Here is a 14,212-nt window from a genome sequence, read left to right on the forward strand (position 1 = left end):
CTTGGTTTTATTCACAAGCGGTTGGCACAACTCCTTGCTGGCTACTTTACACTCCCTACAATGCTTGGACACGTGCAAGTAGCCATCTGTAGAACAATTCCTAAGATGCTCTTTCAGCCGAATATTTATACACCTCCCCGTTTGTCCCACATACACCTGCCCACAGAAAAAGGAAATTCATAAACTACTGCGCAGGCGCATGGGACAAACCTGGACCTATGTTCAATGCTGCAAACAAATGGGCTGTAATTAGGTGTTTTATCAATGGCATTCATTACCCTGGCACACAATCGCGACATTTTCTGAGGCGCCGAAAACACAACGTTCACACCGTAGCGTTGAGCTACATTCTTCAAGTTATGAGCTACCTTATACTGATACGGGATAACCGCAAAGCCCCCACCCTCGATGGCGCGATTTCGGGTGACTGGGTGCCGTTCATTTTAAACTTCTTAATTAGTTTTCGCAGGTTGCTGCAATCATAGATAATGGATAACCAGATTTAGTTAGCCTGCTCAACTGCATTTGCACACTTCCGTCACTGCATGCGCGCAAGACTTCCGCACCGCAGCATCAATGCAAGATAGAGCAATTCCATTCTTAACTAACTTGAATGCCTAGATGAGAAATATTTAGGTGCCACTTTGTGACGTAGACATATCTGTGTCCAATGATCTTATTCATCAAGTGTTAACTGTGTATATATGTCATCCTTCAAACATTAAACGTTCAGTTGTGAGTCTGCGCGAGTCCTGTTTTCCTCGTCTTTGTCTTTGTGTTTTTAGCGCAGTTTTAGTCGTCATAATGAATCTTAACCAACTAGCCCGACTTGGTGCTCTAATTCACGATAGCGAACGATGTCATTTTTTCTATTTTCCTTTCAACCTCTTCGACTAGCTCCTTTCGTACGATGCACTTTATTCTGACGTAGGGACTTGCAATAAAAATGATTTGCAGTGTGTCTAACGTAACTGTGTCATATTAAAAACGCCCTGCGGCTAGAAATGGAGCTCTCAGAAACACGTGAAGTCTAAGCAAAATTTGCAGTGGCTTAGCTCGGCTATACCAGCATATACCTAGCGTTAGCAAAGGTTCAGCTGATTATTCTTAGCTTTCCAGGTTGTCTAGGATTATTAGCCTTCTTCTGTTCATTCTTCGTACGCGGAACTGCTAATTGCCAGGCAACTACTTCGGGATCCCATGAGATAAGCTTCTCGGCTCTTCCGCGCCGTTGAGCGGCATTTGCGCTCTCCTTCTCATGGCGTTACCCACCTGCAAACGCCAGTCAGAGGCGCTTTCAATCGGCTCCTGTGCAGTGTCAGACGGCGACTGCACAGCGCAAGCGATAGCTGCGCGCGCGCTGGCGCCAGTCTGTCTGCCATGGCTACGACGTCACTACTCTCCGAATGCGCAGACCAGCAGCGGCGAGTCGCGCGCGGCGGTGGCGGAAAGCGCGTGAGATCGTGGTTGCGGAGAGAGTGCGGTGGCGGAGAGCGCGGAGAGTGGTGAGCCAGCTGTGTGACATCACTGATACCCGCGCATGCGTAGCACGGCTCATGAGGTACCACGCGAATCGGCTCCGGCTAGGCAAGTGTAGAAAAACGAGCTACTACGATTTCTCTATGTTATACAAATCCTGCGGCTTGAAATGGGCTCTAAAACACGTAAGTCTTTAAAAACAATAAGGAACCAAGGCTTTCTGTGTCATATAACCCTAAATGTGCCGTATAAAAGTGCACTGCGGCTAGAAATGGAGCTCTCAGAAGTGTCTTGAAGGCGGGAGCCATGCGGTGTCGCTCTTTTGCCGTGAGGAACACGTGAAGTCTTTAAAAACAAGGAACTAGGATTTCTCCGCGCTATATAACGTAATTGTGTCATATTAAAAACGCCCTGCGGCTAGTAGTGGAGCTCTCAGAAACCACGTGGCGTAGGCAGGAATTTGTGTCAGGGGCACGGTGTGGTCGAGGGGAAGGGCACGTACTTGATCCGACATGGTGTCCGGGCAGGTAAGTGTGGTCAAGTGTCACTTGTGCTCTGTATACCATAGGGGGAAAAATTTCGGCGGGGCGGAGAGAGGGGGGGGGGGTCACGAGATCGGTGTGCCACCGGGCCCGTGCCACTGGGCCCGTGTGCCACGGGCTGTATACGCCACTGTCAGAAACACGTGAAGTCTTTAAAGGGCCCCTCACCAGGCTCCATAGCAAATTTCAGTTAGACACTGGAAGTACAGGAGGATCGAAAGGTGGGCAGTTGGCCCATGGGTTAAAAATATGGGAAACCTGTTTGGCGTGCGCGTTGTTTTCTCTGCACCCAATAAATTGGGCAGTATATGTTCAATGGTGCACAGGAGGGCACAGAAGATGCATCCAGAAGCATGTGAGCAAGTTTGTTAAGTGCAACACCGGAGTGGTATATAAGATACCCCTTTCTTGTGGGCTGTAATTAGGTGTTTTATCAATGGCATTCATTACCCTGGCACACAATCGCGACATTTTCTGAGGCGCCGAAAACACAACGTTCACGCCGTAGCGTTGAGCTACATTCTTCAAGTTATGAGCTACCTTATACTGATACGGGATAACCGCAAAGCCCCCACCCTCGATGGCGCGATTTCGGGGTGACTGGGTGCCGTTCATTTTAAACTTCTTAATTAGTTTTAACGCACGTTCACACATCGGCCAAACCGGCCGATGTGTGAACGTGCGTCCCAGAGAACACAAAAGCTCGTTGAAGAATACACCTTACTCCCATTTAGCGTCACATTGCTTTACGTGCAAGTGCCAACCTCTGTTTGAGAATACAATTGTGTTGTTCCGGCACCCTCATCAAACTACGCGCGAAATATCTGAAGCATATCACATTTCCAGGAATACGGATCAATGTATAAGTCATCCTTCCCTGTCACTGCACGACTGTGAATTTAGCTACCTAGATAACCCTTAGACATGTGCCTTGATCACACGCTTCGCATGCTGTCCATGCCGTCGTCATAATCTTTTTGACATGCGCAATTTGTGTGTAAATGTGTCCTTCCGATGTGGAAAATAAATCAGTTGTTAGTGAGCGCTCGTCTTATGTGGTTCCTCGCTTCGTCCTTTGTGTTTTTTTCTGCGCTCCCAGTTCGCTGAACGAAGAACATGAATTACCAACTGGCCCACCTTTCGATCCTCCTGCAATGTATTTCTATTACACAGGGCTCTTTCAACTGTTTTAGTCCCTCTTTTCAAGACCCTGCCATTTTGGCATCGTGGATTGCTGTCGCTACATGTCGGGCAAGAGTAGCATCGTGGCACCTTCGTCAAGGAACATGTCCGGCAGATGTACAAATGCTTTTTGGATGATTAGTCCGTCGTTTGGTCATACCAAGAGGATGTGCCGAGTCCTTCGTTCGGAATGCTGTTCGTATCGCGACTGGTGCAAACTTCGATATCTGTCACGGAAACCTTGTGGAATTGCATCAGACCACAACTACCTGTCAGGAAAAAACCAAGCTTCACTCGAGGGACGTTTCTTGAACCTAAGTGATGTGTCTGTGCCAGAAGAAATTCAGCAAGTTCTGCGAAAAGGCCCGAAGTTCTCCGTGGAACCTACCCTTCGACCTGAAGAAAAGATTGCCACAGCAAAGACTGTCTCCAAGCTGGCCAAGGAGGAAGAACGTTATAGGTGTGTAACAGAATGTGTTCAAGCAGTTTCGAGCAGTGTTAGCCATTTGAGTAGAAAATTGAGCGTTCAACCAGTTGTTAAGTTTGTTTGAACAATCAGCTAAGGGTACTCATTTCTGACAAGGAAGGGTTCTTCGTCATCAATAATGAACAACATTTTTTTAAGAAGGCCGAGGAAGCCATAGAAAGAAATTTCAAACCACTTTCTGTGAAAAGCAAGGAAGTAAAGACTAGAACGATATCGCTGCTAAAAAGGCTTAACCTAGGAAAGCTTGGTTCTTCAGTAGAAAAGTCGAAAGGTGTAGAGCTAGAAATTTTATACTCCATTAAAACACAAACCGGAAATGCCGCTGCGCGCGATTGTTTTCAGAAAGGGATACGTGGCATTTGGCTGTATCTCAGTATCTGCAAAAACATCTTTCTGCGTTGCGCGTAAATGACCCTTTTCACGTAAAAAAACTCTGGTATCGTGGTTGAATACCTCAACAAATGTGAATGTTCCGGTGTTACAGCTTTTAGTCTTGATGTAGTCGACTTATATTATTCTTTGCCGCATGATCAACTGTTAAACAGCGTAGAGCAGTGCATTGTGGAAGACAATGATGAGATATCGTTCAGGAATAGCACAGGAGTGTCGACTCAGTCTTTTTAGAAATTTTGACGTTCTATTTGAAGTCCACCTTCGTCGTATGGCTTGGGAACCTGTACATGCAAAAATCAGGTGTTTGTATAGGTTCAAGTGTGGCCCTTGTTTTAAGCCAAATTTTTCTTGGTAAGGTGGATGCAGCCCTAGGCACTAAACTTCAGCCAAGCACAAAAGTATTCCGTTATGTTGACGATTATCTAATCATCATCAAAAAGTGTTCAGCAGTGGACGTTGAAAGTGTCAAGGCATGCTTCGAGAATGAAGGCATGGGCCTCCGGTTTACCCTCAGAGGTTCCCAAAGATAACAAATTGCAGTTTCCTAGACCTTTCCCTGTTTTTCGGTGATAAGCATGTTTGCTAGAGATATAATCCTCGTTCTGCAAAACCCGTTCTAGACTACTCTTCTGGTCATTCCAAGCTCGTTAACGCGGAATCGTAATGTCGTGCTTACGTTCAGCCCTCGAAAAATGTTGCCTTCATACCATGCAAAGTGGTTTCGTAGCACAGTTAGAACGGCTAATAGGTGCTGGATACCCTTCCTACGTAATAGCCTCAGTCTGTGAAAAGCTCTTGCGTACGGTCAAAAATAATGAAAGACGCACATGTACTTCGTCAGGCAACAGGGAAGAAAAAAAGAAGCGTGCGGTGGTAATCCCCTACATTCATAAAATGGCCCATGGGTTAAAAAATGTGGGAAACAGGTTTGGCGTGCGCGTTGTTTTCTCTGCACCCAATAAATTGGGCAGTATATGTTCAATGGTGCACAGGAGGGCACAGAATGCATCTTAAGGTAGAAGATGCCTCCAGAAGCATGTAAACAAGTCTGTTAAGTGCAACACCGGAGTGGTATATAAGATACCCCTTTCTTGTGGACGTATGTACATTGGCCAAACCGGCCGATGTGTGAACATGCGTCTCAGAGAACACAAAAGCTCGTTGAAGAATACACCTTACTCCCATTCAGCGTCACATTGCTTTACGTGCAAGTGCCAACCTCTGTTTGAGAATACAATTGTGTTGTTCCGGCACCCTCATCAAACTACGCGCGAAATATCTGAAGCATATCACATTTCCAGGAATACGGATCAATGTATAAGTCATCCTTCCCTGTCACTGCATGACTGTGAATTTAGCTACCTAGATAACCCTTAGACATGTGCCTTGATCACACGCTTCGCATGCTGTTCATGCCGTCGTCATAATCTTTTTTGACATGCGTAATTTGTGTGTAAATGTGTCCTTCCGATGTGGAAAATGAATCAGTTGTTAGTGAGCGCTCGTCTTATGTGGTTCCTCGCTTCGTCCTTTGTGTTTTTTTCTGCGCTCCCAGTTCGCTGAACGAAGAAAACACTGGAAGTAGTTGCGTGCCCAATAAAGAGCGTTGTATCACGAATTTTTCAAGTTGGTTCATTATAAGCTCGGCTAACCAGTAGCTTGAAGTGGTGCGAAACCATGATGCGAGGAGGCGAGCCTTGAAACCCTCGCCACTCGGCCCGTCTAGCCTTCGCAAGCCAAATTCCTTCCCTATCCTTTTCCGTATCGGAGCCGGAGGATATCACATGACGCACACTCATCAGCACTTCATGCGCGTGTGTCACGTGTGCATGACGTGCGCGAGCATTGCGTTGTGTAGCCGTTCCCTGAGGTGCACTGCCTGCTTCTGCGGTATAGAACCATCATTGCGCGCCGTTTGGAGAGTCTGGCCCACATCACGAATCATTACCGCGACACACCGCTGGAACTGGCTGTCAGGGACGACGCACCTCACCTGACACTCCTGGCAGTCGCCAGCAAGACCAGCTGCTTGAAATCAAAACTGCGATTGGGAGATTAAAAGAAATGACCAATTTCATAAATTGCGTTCGATACATGGTCAGTATTTTGGTTGCCACTGTTGCTGCGTGGTACAATCACGTTGAAGATCGCGTGTTGTAACCTCGGGCCCGTCAGCGTCTACGGCGCGGATGGTGTTTCTGACGCTTTGTGAACAGAGCGCTTTGCGATGATAAAATTACTAAAAGCTTCGCCTGCGCAAAAGACGCGTTCATGTCTATTATGCGGTTGACAGCGTGCTTTTCACTGCGCAAAAGCAACGTTCTTGGCCACCACTGATATAGAGAGCGCTTCCTTCGCTCGGAATTACAAAAGTGAGACGCCCGCTCCCGACCGGTCATGCCCAAGTCGTGTCCCCTGACAAAATAACGTGAGCGTCTCCAGAAAGTTATTGCTTCTCAAAGTGAACAAACAACAATACCGACCCTGTACCTACCGAAATTTAGGAAATGGTTTGTTGTCTTTACTTAGAGGATTTTCATTAAAACCGACCCCTTCAATAAAACTGTCTCCTACGTTTCTTCGCAATACAGAATATTCTGTCACTTTCCAAAAAAATTAAACGTTACTGCAAACGTTACTTAAACGTAACTCTGGCTTTGCTGCCACAGAATGTTGTTACCAGGTGTGGTGGCATCATAAGCCAGTGCCGCATGAGCATTGAGGTAGACGCGAGGGGACAAATGAGCGCTGGAACGCGGTAGAAAATTACTTTTTCGTTGTCAGGGCTTACGCGTGTACGACACTGGAACGGCGAGAACAGTCATGCGAAACGGAAGCACTTCACGCATTTCGTTGCGACTCGAGAGAGAGAATTAAACTTTATTGAGGGACCAGGCGCGCGTGCTCTTCGCCCAGAGGTGGGTGACTTCCTCATTCCAGGTAGCCATGGCTTGCAGCTGACGCTCGAGCCCTGTCCACCAACCGGAGCTGGTCCTCAGGGTTTCGCGGACGTCAGCAGCGCCTCCCACTGGTCTTCCGGATTTTCGTCCACGTTCAGTTCATCTATGGGCGGGATACTTGGGTTGTTGCGACATCCCCATACCATGTGGTACAGGGTGTTGGCAGTGGCCGGGCAGTATGTACAGTGCCTGTTAAAGTTGCCTGGGTACATTGCGTGGAGTAGTGTACCGTGCGGGTAGGTACCCGCCTGTAGCCTTCTCCAAGTCACTGCTTCCTCTCTAGTAAGCCTTTTATGAGCCGCTGGATAGTGGCATCGTTGCTTCCTGTAGTGCGCGAGTATGTCGGAGTACTTTCTTGGTATTGGCTCCTCTTCGTTTTCGGAGTTCGAATATCGCTGCGGAGTAGCCCGGTGTGCATGCTCTCGGGCTGCGGCATGTGCCGCTCGGTTCCCCGCTAGGGATTCGTGCCCCGGTGTCCAGAGGATACTTGCATCTTCGAAGTCGCACTTTAGGAGGATTTGAAGGGTTGATTTACTTATTGATCCTTTTTGAAATCTTCGACATGCTTCTTGCGAATCCGTCACTATGGTTACTGAAGAAGAACTTGTACTTATTGCTAACGCAATGCCAAGTTCTTCTGCGGTAGTTGCGTCATTTGCATGTGTCGAAGCGGCAGCGAGTTCCCTACCTGTTTCATCCACCACGCTAGCTACATATTTGTTTACCCCTCGATACTTAGCAGACTCGAAGAAAAAAAATTACACCACCTCCCGGTAAAGGGGACCATGAGGCGATGCGAAGCCGGAGCACTTGCACGATCGCGTTCCGTTGGCGTTCGTTGGGCATGCTACCGACCTCGCGTCGTGGAACGCGAAGAGGGACGCTACGCGCGTCGTATCTTCCATCTAGCCTGGTCGTTAATTCTCACAGGGCGAGCGGGGAACGCGGTCGACAGGCGGGCGAGAGGGGGGCAGCGTAGGAGAGGAGAGAGAGGGGGAGGGGACGCGCATGCGCTCGAGCTCATAGCGGCGTTGCGCAGGAGAGAATTTCGGCATGTCTAGCCCGCGTTTCGGAGGAAGACTGGAAAGGGGGAGGGGAGAGAGAAATTGGAAAGAGGGAAAGTGGAGAGGGGAGGGGGAGTGGAGAGGGGGTATGTGGAGAGGGTATGCGCATGCGCAATAAGGGTGGTCACGCCGCACACCACCACCACCGGATTGAGCTCGGCCTTAAAGGGGCCCGCTAACACTCTTCAACCCCCCATTTTTTACTCGTGGATTGCGTAGACTGAAGTACGGACGAACTAGTGCAGCAAGAACGGCAGCGATAGCGGCAGGCAGTACGAAGTTATTCAATTTAGAAAATTCAAAATACAAGAAAAAAAATGCCTGCCCTCAACTCGAATTTCGCGGGGTCACGTGACCACATTTCACTCTCTGCTGTGACGTCGGATGGCGCTCCAATGAAATGGGCTGAAAGCTCTTACGTAGGGGAAGCTCGCACACCATTGTTGCTTCTCCTTTCCAACGTTGTTGACGTCGCTGCCATAGTAACAAACGTGGTTCCTCCTGACTTGTCAGAACTTGAGCGGGCGCTACTGCTTCGTAGCGAGGCTGGGGAGGCTTTGTCTGCTGTTCCTTACAACGACATTCCGTGTCATTCCCTCTTCTCATTCTGAGAAGGGAATTTGTGGAGCGGCATGGGCGGTTAAACTAGAGTTACTGTATATGCTACCTTTAGGTAGCATATACAGTAACTCTAGGTTAAACACGGTCGCCCCTACGCGGGTTGTTCGGTGAGCAGCCCGACGAGTTACAAGTGTGCAGCGACAACAATTCAACGAAGAGGATTACTTGCACCGTTTCAACAACAATCATGAGCCTACCGCACATGCGGAAAGAGGCAGCTCGCAAACGTACAGACGCAAAAAGAAGGAAGAGGGGCAAGCGTTTCATATGGACATCCGACCGGCGCAGGCAAAAAAAAAAAAGAAAAAGAAAGCCAGAGCAACCAGAGGCAAAATGGCAACCGGCGCCTCTGTCGTACTTTGTGGTTGTAGTGATATTTTTGTTGCGACGGCGGCTATTTGGAGTTCATTGAAAAAGCACAGAAAAGAAAAACGAAACACAATAGTAATCTCAACTTTGATGCAACGCCGTTATTACTTCTAACGTTACATTTATCCAATCATAGGCCAGCGCCCATCTTCGTCATTTCCGCCCGCAATAGTTCTGGCAAGCGCCACTACGCGCTGATGCGGTCAGCAGCGATGTAGCGACTTCAACGCGTGATTAAAATACTAAATAATTTGATATCGGTGCTTAAACTTATGCTAAATTATCCCAGCCATCAGTCTACGCAACCCGCAAGTAAAAATGGGGGGTTGAATAGTGTTGGAGGGCCCCTTTAAGATACTTCGCATCTAAAAAACGCACACACATTCCCTTTGGTATTTGATTATTTCTCTCAACTTTAATTCAAGCAACAGGTTACACAAATTTCACATGTCGCCTCGAATATGTCTCGAAGTGTCACGTGCTACTGTGGGCGACGTCAGAGCATCGATAACTACGTAAGGCCATTCATTGTTGCACGTCATCCCCTCCATCTTGGGACGCGCGCCCACGTGAAGAAGGACAAGCGACATTCAGTTTGAAATTTCACCTCTTACCGCGGCACGTAGCGTCCCAAATTTCGGCAGACGCGAACGTCAACGCCCAGTGTATGCATTGCGCGTGTCAGCTCATTTTGGAAAGCTACGCATTCGTACTCGTCAATTGCCGCCTCAACGCTACGCAGTAAACCAGCCTGTGGAAGTGAATATTATGAATCTTTCGCATCAATAGAGAACGCACTGATGTTGCCTAAAGCCTGGTTCTCTAAAAAACATACAACCTCTTCGGAATTCTAAAGGGCAAAAGGATCATTACATGGCAGCTTGTTTAAGTTTTCTTTTAGGAACAATGACACCGCCTTTTCACTATGCTACACTATGCTAGTGTGTTTCACTATGCTACACCAACATGCCCAAGTTCGCTCTATTGTGGTGTACTACTTCCTCAATGTCCCGCGAAATTTTGTGTCATTTGTCACGCACCAAGACAGTCGCTTGCTCGAGCAAGTAAATTTTGTGGCTAGGAAGCGGCAGTATATATCGTGATGTTGGCACGTAAAAGCACACCAATTATTATGAAATCTAAATGAACTAGTGCCGGGCACCGCAACACTATAGGTTGTGTTCCACACATTCTACCAGGCTTGCGCTGTAATGTGCGGATGGATGGGCGAAGATGGAGCGAGCGTCGGGATGAAACTTCAATAGCAGAGAACAAACAAACAAAACACAACCTAGCGCACAGAATATTTCGAAAGCCGTGTATTAACGTGCAGCTTCTCCTTCACATTGTCCAATTTGCCGAACCACTTCTTGGTGACATGTAATATGGTGCGGAAATAAAAGAAAAACGGAAAAGAAAAAGGCCCCAGCCCGTGCCACTAGGTATAACGGGCTTGATCCAATTAAAAAGAAAAATGAGTAGGTTTAGCACCAAAAGAAAATTTTGTTTAATAAAAAGAGAGGAAAAGAAAAAGAGGAAGAGGAGGAAAGGTGAGGAAGGGGGGGGGGGGAATCTACCACCTGCGAAAACCGAGCCAGGGGAACGGGGGCAAAATCAGCGGCTTTTATTTTAAAACTGGATATTGTAAAATGTAACAGTAACAGTAAATAGGCTTCTTTCCTGTTGATTAACAAATTTCTTCTCTTGACCTTGTCTTGAGGTATGGTTCCTTGCCTGGGGTACGTTGATGATTCTGGTTGATTCGGATGGACTTTCCGAGTTCTACTCAACTGAAAAAGAAGCTAAAAAAAGAAGAAAAAGTAAGTACAATGTGTGTCTAGGTTGGGGATCAGTTTTGGTATGTTGCTGGTTACTCCTTTCCTTTTTCTCCTATTTCTTTTTTCGTTGTTCTCTTTTTCCTTTTTTTTCCTTTCTTGTATGCCTTTCTCCTTCTCCCTTTGTCTCTTCCTTTTATCACGGTTTTTCCTTCTCTTCCTTATTCTCTTTTTTTAATTGTTATTATTATTATTATTATTCTGTATGGATTATAATGTCTAAGGATGTATTGTTTTAATTTGAGCTTGGCGCCGCCTAGGGGCGGGGAGTTACCCCACCTCGTTTGGCCATGTAGCCCCGTCGGCGACAAACCAAGATTTGAGTTAATATGTTATATTCTCGTTTATATGTTTTGCCATTTTTTCAAGAATCTTGGTTGTCTCACGATTCCTAATAATTTCAGGTTTTGATCTCAAAAGGTTCGAGTATGTTTTTTTGAATTTATTTGCGGTAAGATTATGTTTTTGCGCATGTTGTCATATAATGGTCAAAAGGGTTGGAATCTGTGCCGCACTTGCATCTAGAATATTCGGTTATGTTGAATTTTTTAAAATAAAATGGAAATCTCCCATGTTCTGTAAGTGCTTCCTAAAGGTAGTAGTTTGTAGGAAAATGTTCAGGTATTTGATAAATGCTTCTAATCCAGTTGTGAAGTACGATTTTGTCCGTGTCTGTGGACCATATTTCATTCCTTTTATCATAAACCTCTTTTTGTAGTTGGGCTTTAATGAACGATTTCGTTATAGGGATTGACGTCGGTTGTCCAATTTTCACTGCCCGTTTTGCTAGTTGTCTGCCAGTTCATTTCCTGCAAGTCCTGTGTGACCTTTAACGTGAGTTATGTGCATCTCATGTTTTTCGGAGGTGAGTTTGATTAACGTTTTTATTTTCTGAACGAATGGGTTAACACTGTTTGGGTTATTTAAGCCTTTTATATGTGATTGGCTATCCGAGTTAATTTGAATTTGTTCATTTCCTGGTAATTTATTAATGTACTCTAGGACTTTGATTATTGCCAATGCTTCTGCTTCAAAGTTTGAGCTATAGGGCGGAAGTAAGAATAGTTCTTGATTGATTATCTTATTTAGTTGGTTTAGATAGACGAAAGCTGCTCCGACATCTTTTTCCGATTTAGATCCATCAGTGAATATTTGGTTATTTATAGATTTATGTACGTTTTTTGTTTAGAGAATTACTATTCTTTCCGCTGAATGGATTAGTTTGATATCGATTTTATTTGCTATTTCATTCTTCGGAAATGTTTTCCCTTCGCAATTAAATTTGTCTCGGCCATAAAGGATGTTACACATTTTTATCTTTTTCAGTAGTGAGTTTCACTGGTGGAATTTTTGCTATCATCGGCAAGAGTTTATTGGGGGTAGTTCTAAGTGCTTTAGTTATGTGTATACGTGGGATGTGGGATCCTTTGACTGGCTTGAAGCTTTCGATGTGTGTGTGTGTGATCTGTACCATGCAGCGGCGGCTGCATATGTAATCATACGCTCTGTGGCTCGCATATATATATATATATATATATATATATATATATATATATATATATATATATATATATATATATATATATACACGCTGTTTTGGTGACATTTCCCAGTCTTTTCCCGTTTCCCGTGAGCTTACTAAGGCTTATTGTGAGCTTATTTACTTTACCTGTGATATATTCTAAGTGAGGTAAAAATGATAAGTTTTTATCAAAAATTATGCCGAGTATATGAAGTTCTTTTGAATATTTAATGTTTTTATTGTTAAATTCAATCGTTGGTGGTCGTTTTTGGTATTGATTACCTATAATCATGAATTGCGATTTCGATAAGTTGAACTCCCACCTCGTTTCTTTTCGATCATTCATTTACTATTTCCAGAGAACTTCTTGAAACTTCCTCTATCTTCTTCAGAGCAGGTGCTCTTATCATCAAGATTATGTCGTCGGCAAATGCTTGTATTGTAGACTTTGATGGAAATGCAGTTGTCAATAGGTTAGCTATTGTTAGATTCCATAATAATGGGCTAAGGGTGATCCTTGAGGTGACCCTTTCAATAATGGAATAGTAATTTTCAATTGATCGAAATCGTAAATTATTGTTCTGTTTGAAAGCAAGTCATTCACAAGATTTGTGAGGTTGTTTGGGCATTCTGTTTTGTTAAGATATTCGTTGATATTAGATTGCTTAATTTGATTAAAGGCATTTTTGACGTCCAGTGAGATTATTGTAAAAGTTTCGCTGCTGGCCTGAGCGATTGATTCTTTTATGTTTAATAATGCTTGAGTAGTTGAGGTGTTGTGGGTAAAACCAAATTGGTTAGGTGGAAGATGATTGTTTGTACATAAGTGGTGATATATACGATCGTTTAATAGTTTTTCTAATATTTTTCCGAAAATAGAATTATAGCTATTGGTCTAAAGCACACGGGTTCGTGAAACGCGCGTGCGTTCTCGGGACACGTATAAGCACTACATGTCAGCTTACCGCTTCTGGTGTTGGTAATACCCCCGTTGTCATTGGCAGCGTTACCCAACCGTAAACAACTGCTTATATAACATATATGCAGCTCTTCAACATGTATATGTGTGCGTATAAGATATATACAAATCTTTAGCGTCATTTTGTAACGTGTCACTCAGTAAAAAAAGTTACGCCACAGTCACCTACCCACCGCATGCTTCGCATAACATCGACTCCCACGGTACGTGGGATCTGCCGAATTTTTTTATAAAGAATTGTTTATGATAAGTGTATAGTACTTGAATAAAAGTAGTTAAGTTATCTGGGCCGGGGGTAACATTTTTCTTAAGGTTATGTATTACGGAATCCACTTCGAGTTCTGTAAATGGTAGATCATCGTTAGTTGCATTAACTGAATCTTCTTTGTGCTCATTGAGATTCGGTGATTGTGTTTATTTTCGCCTGTGGGAAACAAGGTGGTTATGATTAGTCCGATCGTTTCACTGAGTGTTAATGTTTGAGTTCCATGTTCCTTTTGAATAGATCCATGCGGCACACGTTCGTCCCTCGTAGTCGTAGTCGTAGTAGTCGTAGTGCGTAACCAGTCTTACGCTTTGACCTCCAAGGTGGTGCCGGTGGGAGATTTTTCCTGTGCGTTGTTGAACAATAAAAAATTCGCAGCGTGCGCGTTAACTAAAAGCCGAATTCTTCTGTCTCTCATTCCCCATTAGCAGCCATTGGCATGTTCCAGTAGGAAACGTTAGTAGAAGTAGAAGTGTAAGTGTTAGCTAAAAGCCGACTTCTTCTGTCTCTCATT

The sequence above is a fragment of the Rhipicephalus sanguineus genome, chromosome 3 (assembly GCF_013339695.2).
Source record: "Rhipicephalus sanguineus isolate Rsan-2018 chromosome 3, BIME_Rsan_1.4, whole genome shotgun sequence".
Classification (NCBI taxonomy): domain Eukaryota; kingdom Metazoa; phylum Arthropoda; class Arachnida; order Ixodida; family Ixodidae; genus Rhipicephalus; species Rhipicephalus sanguineus.